Source organism: Pseudorasbora parva, chromosome 10, assembly GCF_024679245.1.
Source record: "Pseudorasbora parva isolate DD20220531a chromosome 10, ASM2467924v1, whole genome shotgun sequence".
In the NCBI taxonomy this organism is placed as follows: Eukaryota; Metazoa; Chordata; class Actinopteri; order Cypriniformes; family Gobionidae; genus Pseudorasbora; species Pseudorasbora parva.
The window spans coordinates 17437390-17445204 of NC_090181.1; the positions used below are offsets into that span (position 1 = coordinate 17437390).

The 7815-nt window shown below is 35.3% G+C and overlaps 1 long non-coding RNA gene across 1 annotated transcript; it reads right to left on the reverse strand.

Annotated features, from left to right (window-relative positions):
* Positions 1-418: 418 nt before the first annotated feature.
* Positions 419-7132, reverse strand: LOC137090621 (uncharacterized). The gene is made up of 4 exons (XR_010907924.1): positions 6910-7132; positions 6557-6598; positions 3324-3388; positions 419-1027 (listed from the first exon to the last, which is right to left on the reverse strand). It is a non-coding gene; the product is annotated as an uncharacterized lncRNA (long non-coding RNA).
* Between the last annotated feature and the right edge of the window lie 683 nt (positions 7133-7815).

Consider the following 7815-nt stretch of genomic DNA (forward strand, 5'->3'; position numbering starts at 1 on the left):
TAAAACAATCTAAATAAAATGGAATGATTCCATCATTAAATTAAATTATTGATATTGATATAAATAAAATACAACATTTAAACTACTTCAGTAATTAACAATAGTTTTATCAAATTCTCAAACTTTAGGATTATGGCTATACAAGACTGTGTAACACTTTACAAAATGTACAACGTTTATTAAAATTATACAGCATTTATTTATTAAATGTTAAAGGGTTAGTGAAAATAATGTAACTTATTCCTCACCCTCATGCCGTTCCACACCCATAAGACCTTCGTTCATCTTTGGAACACAAATTAAGATATTTGTGTTGAATCCGATGGCTCAGTGAGGCCTCCATAACCAGCAATGACATTTCCTCTCTCAAGATCCATTAATGTACTAAAAACATATTTAAATCGGTTCATGTGAGTACAGTGGTTCAATATTAATATTATAAAATGATGAGAATATTTTTGGTGCTCCAAAAAAACCGAAATAACGACTTATATAGTGATGCCCGATTTCAAAACAAGAAGCTTTGGAGCATTATAGATCAGTGTGTCAAATCAGCAGTTCGGAGAGCCAAAGTCACATGATCTCAGCAGTTTGGCGGTTTTACACGCGATCAGCGTGTCAAGCTTCTGAAGCTTCAGGAAGCAGTTTTGAAATCGGTCAGTTTTTTTTGGCACACAAAAAATATTCTTGTCATTTTATAATATTAATATTGAACCACTGTACACACATGAACTAATTTAAATATGTTTTTAGTACATTAATGGATCTTGAGAAACGAAATGTCATTGCTGGCTATGCAAGCCTCACTGAGCCATCGGATTTCAACACAAATGAGGGGGGTACAATCCACAAACCGTCTCTAACTCGAGATATCTGATTACAAATATAACAGTCTTTTATTCAGAATTCTAACAAGCGTTTTAAGAAGTAACAAAAAAAAAAAAGATCCATGATTTGTTACCAGAAGATACAGCAGATAAAGAACAATCCTTCAAAATACCAGTAATCAGCAGGGTCCTTGGTGCATCTGGGAAGAAAAAAAGAACACTATGATTCTCTGAAAAGTCTTAAAAAAAAAAAAAAAAGATTTTAAATAAATGTTTTTTTTTTAAATTATTATTATTTTTTACTTTAAACAAGCTCAATTTAATGTAATTAAAGTTTTCTTTTTGTCTTCTGTTTCATCTGGTAGGGTCTGGTAGCTGAGGGTCTTTCCCTCAATATTTTTAAGGGAATTAAATATAGGATTAATGACGGCATATTTTTTAACTAACTAAAAAGACATGAAAATACTTGAGATGGTTTACCACCCAAAAATGGAAATTCTGTCATCGTTAACTCATCCTCATGTCGTTTCAAACCTGTATAATTATTTCTTGATATATTTTGAGGAATGTTGGCAACCAAACTGCTTTCCTTTGTATGGAGAAAAAAAAAAAAACACTGAAAACAAATTGATCAAAATAAAGAAAGTCATACATGTTTGGAACAACATGAGGGTGAGTAAGTGATTGATAGACTTTTAATTTTGGTGTCAACTATCCCTTCAGTTTGTGTGTAGAATTTCCTGCAGAGTGTAGCTCTAAACATCTGCCTGGAATGTTCTGGTAGTTCTGAAAACCTTGATTAGGTGGTTCAGATGAGTTTAATTAGGCAAATTCAATTAAAAAATGACAAGGTTTTTAAAAAATATATATGCTTTATAAGGGGACGTTTACACAACGCGTTTTGGACATTCATTTACACAACAATGGAGTTCTGGTGGCCTGAAAACACAATGTTTTTGAAAACAATACCGTTATCTCTGTGTAAACTTAATGGTGATGGACACACATGCGCATTACATGTTTAGTTTATAGGTATGCGTGTTTGAATGCATATGTGCGCAGACAAGGTAGGTCTGCGCACATATGCATTCTTTACCAATGGAATTGCCAAATCACATGTCTAGAATGTATTAATACAGAGTTATTTAGTTGTTTTCGTAGAATTGTGCAAACAGGGATTTTTCAATAAATTATTGTCATTTGTATAACATTTTTTTAACAAACACGTCAGTATACACATCATGACAATAATCCAAGAGAATTGTGAAGCTCACATGATAAGATAACTTATTATTATTATGTAGTTTCTGAAGCATGCTTTAGTATAATGCAAGTTTATATTCAGATTTATTTTTCTAAGCACATTTTACCAATTCAAATCCAAAATTATAAGTGATATATTTTTTTTAAGAAAGGCTCGGAGTGAAAAATGTCTTGTATTCAGGTGTGCATCATTATTACACAGGTTTTCATTTATAGATAAACTGGGCAAAAAAAAAGGATTTAACTTAGACTGGAACGTCCTTTTTTAAAATACCCATGAGAAAGATGCAATACTAGAAATTGCACAATTAAGGCATGCCCATTGGACAGCAAAACATCGATTCAGCAAAAAAAACAGGTGAAGAAATAAATTAACTTCTAACACAAATATGAATTAAGGTGAATTAGTTGTGAACCATCAGGAACCCTTTAGTCTCCAGAACCACAGGACCAGACACCACCAGAACTGCAACCTACATAGTCTCCAGAAGTGCAAGGTGTCAGGATATCAGAGACTTTTAAGAACCCTGAAATATGACCCCCACTTAATAAGAATCACAAGAGTCACTCTCAATCTGTCTATTATGTATGTCTTCATGTTTGATTCTTATTAAATGGTGTTTTTTAGGATTCTTTACCTAACTGAAGTGTCTGAGATGTCAGGACACCTTGCACTTCAGGAGACTCCAGGTAGGTTGCAGTTCTGGAAAATCGGCCTGTTTTTGTATGACCCTGCTGAATCAATAAGCATTTTGCTGTCCAATGGTCACACCTTAATTTTGATTATTGCATTAGTATTGCATCATTCCATTTTAATAATTTTTGACTCTTCAGTCTGAGTTAAATCTCTTTTTTAGCCCATTTTACCTTTTTCACTTTCAGCCTTCTTTAATTATACATCCCTTATAAATGATTTAATAAATTAATAGTAGTTATCAAGATTAATATGGTGTGGAATCATAGACTGTAAAAAAGATGGACAACAAGTCAGTTTTTAGGACTTGTGTGGCACACTTGTGTGAAATGGGTAAAATGTGCTTGGAAAAAAATAAGATCAGAATATCACCTTGTGTAATTATGCACACACTGTAGGCCTATATGGACTCACAAAGATGAATCACTTTTCCAACAATCTGTGGAAAGCTGGGATGGCATGATGAAGGGAAAATAGAGCATTTTGGAGTGCATTATACCTTTATGGTCTATGGTTTTATATACTGCATTGATACTTACTAGTGATGTACTTGTTTCTCTGTTGGTACCTGTTCTGCCCTGTAAACATTGTTCCGATGCTTGATCTAAAGAAAAGGAAAATAAAATAAAAAAAAGTTAAAATGAGCTTTATCTACTTTTAAAGTTTTATCATTAGCAGTTATCACAGTTGGAAAAGGAAATGTCAAAAATACTTGGAAAGAAACAGGCAGTCAAACATAATTTTAATCTCTCAAAGACAAGCACAAGCTTCATCATATTTTTATGTTGCTAAAAAAAAAAAAAAAAAAAATACATACATACATACATACATACATACATACATATATATATATATATATAAGAAAGCCGTACACACCGTGTATACTATATATATATATATATATATATATATATATAGTGAAAATTGAAGTGAGCAGCAAGTAACCATTTTGTCCTCAAAGTTGATGTGTTAGAAGCCGGAAAAATGGGCAAGCGTAAGGATTTGAGCGAGTTTGACAAGGGCCAAATTGTGATGGCTAGACGACTGGGTCAGAGCATCTCCAAAACTGCAGCTCTTGTGGGCTGTTCCCGGTCTGCAGTGGTCAGGATCTATCAAAAGTGCTCCAAGGAAGGAACAGTGGAGAACCGGCCACAGGCTCATGGCACAGGCTCATTGATGCACGTGGGGAGCGAAGGCTGGCCCGTGTGGTCCGATCAAACAGACGAGCTACTGGAGCTCAAACTGCTCCAGAAGTTAATGCTGGTTCTGATAGAAAGGTGTCAGAATACACAGAGCATCGCAGTTTGTTGCGTATGGGCGGCATAGCCGCTGACCAGTCAGGGTGCCCATGCTGACCCCTGACCCCGCCGAAAGCACCAACAGTGGCACGCGAGCATCAGAACTGGACCACGGAGCAATGGAAGAAGGTGGCCTGGTCTGAGGAATCACGTGTTCTTTTACATCACGTGGATGGCCAGGTGTGTCGCTTACCTGGGAAACACATGGCACCAGAAGAAGGCGAGCCGGCGGAGGCAGTGTGATGCTTTGGGCAATGTTCTACTGGGAAACCTTGGGGCCTGCCATCCATGTGGATGTTACTTTAACACGTCCCACCTACCTAAGCATTGTTGCAGACTATTTTACACCCTTTCATGGAAACCCTTTCCTTGGTGGCTGTGGTCTCTTTCAGCAGGATAATGTGCCCTGCCACAAAGCGAAGTGGTTCAGGAATGGTTTGAGGAGCACAGCAACGGGTTTGAGGTGTTGACTTGGCCTCCAAACTCCCCAAATCTCAATGGCAAATCAGCATATTTTAATTATGTGACACTGAAGACTGGAGTAATGATGCCATGCAATGTGCTTATTTCGAAGTTCAACAAAATTCAAAGTTAATGATTTTAACCAGAATTCATAATAATACTAAATAACTGAACAACATCCTTGAATATTTTGTGGGAGTGACACCCCTAGTGTAACAAATCTTAGCGGCCAGCATGATGTAATAGTCATAGAGAATAGGGATTCATATTCAGGTTGTGCCAGAGGCACTATGTGCATTTTTATATTTGAATGGAGGGGTTTAAAGGGATAGTTCACCCAGAAATGAAAATTAGCCCATAATTTACTCACCCTCAAATCATCCTAGGAAGTATTTGATTCTTCTTCCAGACGAATACAATTATATTACAAAAGAAAAAGAATGTCATATACACCTAGGATGATTTGAGGGTGAGTAAATGATGGGCTAATTTTCATTTTTGGGTGAACTATCCCTTTAACACTTATAATTTGGCAACTCTGGGTTCATTGGGGGTCATTCCTATTGTTTTATTGTTTTATTGTTTTATTAGGATCCCCATTAGCGGCCCATTTAATGGCAGCTAATCTTCCTGGGGTCCTCTTTTAAAATTATTCAAATCATAAAATCACACAAAACAATAATCAACACAAATTACAATAAAAATAATTCAAACATTGCGCTTACATTCAGAGAGAAGAGAGAAAAAAAAAAAAAAAAAAAAAAAAAAAAAAAAAAAGACAATTTACAGCTGGCACTAGATTATTTGCAGCAGTTCCTTGGTTACTGTCCTCTTAAATTTGTATTTGTTTTGAATTCTGCGTGATGAGATAGAAAGTCTATTCCAAATAGATATTGCTCTGTAAAGTGATGTGCGTTTCAAAAAATTTGTCCTGGGAAGCGGAAGTTTTATATCACCACCTAGTGCCTGCCTGGTGGCGTGTAGGTGTCCACTTCCTACAAAAACAAACTTCTCAGAGAGAAACTGTGGCTGTTTCATAAATACTGCATTCCACAACATTAAAAGTAATCGTAATTTAATTTTGTCGTCAACTGTGAGCCAAGAAAGACGTTTATGCATCAGGGCCACGTTAGTTTTTAAAGAGCACTGGAGGACAGTCCTTGCCGCCCTATTTTGTGCCACTTGAAGCTTACGAAGATGTTTTTGTGATGTAGATGACCATATAATTGGACAGTTTTCTAAATGGCACAAAACAAGAGACTGGACCACCTGTCTAGCAATGGACATAGGGATATATGACATACATTTTCTGGACATTGCAATACCCTTCCCCATTTTAGCAATCATTCCATCAATATGAGCTGAAAAAGACAAGTAAGAATCCAAGGTGACGCCCAGTAACCTGGCTTGCGTCACTTGTCTTAGCTGCAGCCCATTGACTGACAAGTTCAAAGATGGCTGGGTAGTTAATTTTAATCTTTTCCAGAAAAACATAGATGTTGATTTGTCTACATTTAAAATTAATTTGTTATCTTTTACCCACTTGCTTATATTCTGCAAATCATGATTTAATAGATTTGAAACATCATGAGGATTTTTCCTATGTTCCTATGTTCCCCACGTTTATACGTTTATATTTTTTCCTATGTTCCCCACGTTTATATGGCACATAAGGGAAACATGACTATGATCCCCAAAAGATATAAAGTATGCTCTAATGACTCCAAGATTGGAAACAAGACCCTAAAAACATAGCTCACCCAAAAATGAGAATTCTCTTATCATTTACTCACACATATGTTGTCTAAACCTGAATTAACGTTACAAGTGAAACGTTACTTCTGTTTTCATGTGTTGTCTCCCACACGAATGACCTTCATATCTTCAACAAATGAAATTAAATATTAACATAACGACAAACTTCCAATAAAATGACTAACGTTACTACTGTGCATATCAGTAACGTTAACGTTATCAATTCACTGTCTTCGTGTTAGTATTACAATACTTACCACCCCTGAAGATCGTGAGGCTGGATTTTCTTCCCAAAATTTCTGGTTCATGAGGGAAACAAACACACAACAATATTAGCTATTTAACTTACTTACTAACAGAGGTATTTTCAAAAGTCAGTTCACTCAATCCAAAGCTTCTATATTGATTTTTTTTTATCTCAAACCTAGCTTATAATATTAACACATGCAAACAACGACAATAACGATAGCTGGTAGTTAATGATTACAGTATGTAACTTACTAATGTCGTTATTGGGGTAATCGCGATTTGATTATCACTTAAACATTTATATTTTGATGTAACAGAAGCTTTTAAAAAATAAAAATAAAACTAACGTTAGTTAACTTACCTTCTGCAGTTCCAATATGTCCGTTACGTTGGTAAAAGTTGCCCATATGAATTTTTTTCTTTTTTCTTTCTTCTTTTGTCCTCCATTAACATCCCGCAACTTAAATTCGCCCAAAATATAAAACATTTTTTAAAAAAATAACCAAGTAGAAATCCATGTAAAACCGAACAGAACCGAAGTTAGCTACTGCATTACAGATGCCCGAGCAGTAACGTTAACGTTAGCAGCGCACACACTCACTCTACAACAAACGTATAATTCAAATTTGACCCGTAAAAGGCGCGCGCATTTGTCATTGGCCAGTATACCGGATGACAGTCAGAATAACCAATCATGCTCAAAGCAATACAGAGAGACAATGAATTAATGAATTGTTTAAATTGTGTGTGTGTATATATATATATATATATATATATATATATATATATATATATATATATATATATATATATATATATATATATATATATATATATATATATATACCAACCCCTACTCTGCTAAACACATACAGCGTAAACACTGCATATGTATTAATTTCAATTTCTGCATCTTGGTGGCATTACAGTTACATTCATGTGACCTATAATGACCCTTTTACATTTGTACAAATTACTGACCTTTCCTTTAGAAATAATCTTGCCTATTGTCAACTTTCATTTTCCCTTTTACTGTGTGGCACTATAACATAACTTGTTGATTTAGGGTGGATGCTCTGTCCAAAGCAACACTTGTTTGCTAATATTGCCATAATTCCATACAAGTTACACCATACACAGATGAGGCTTTATGACCACCTTCCTAATATTGTGTTGGTCCCCCTTTTGCTGCTAAAACAGCCCTGACCCCTAAGATGTTAGCAGCAGATCCTTTAAGTCCTGTAAGTTGCAAGGCAGGGCCACCATG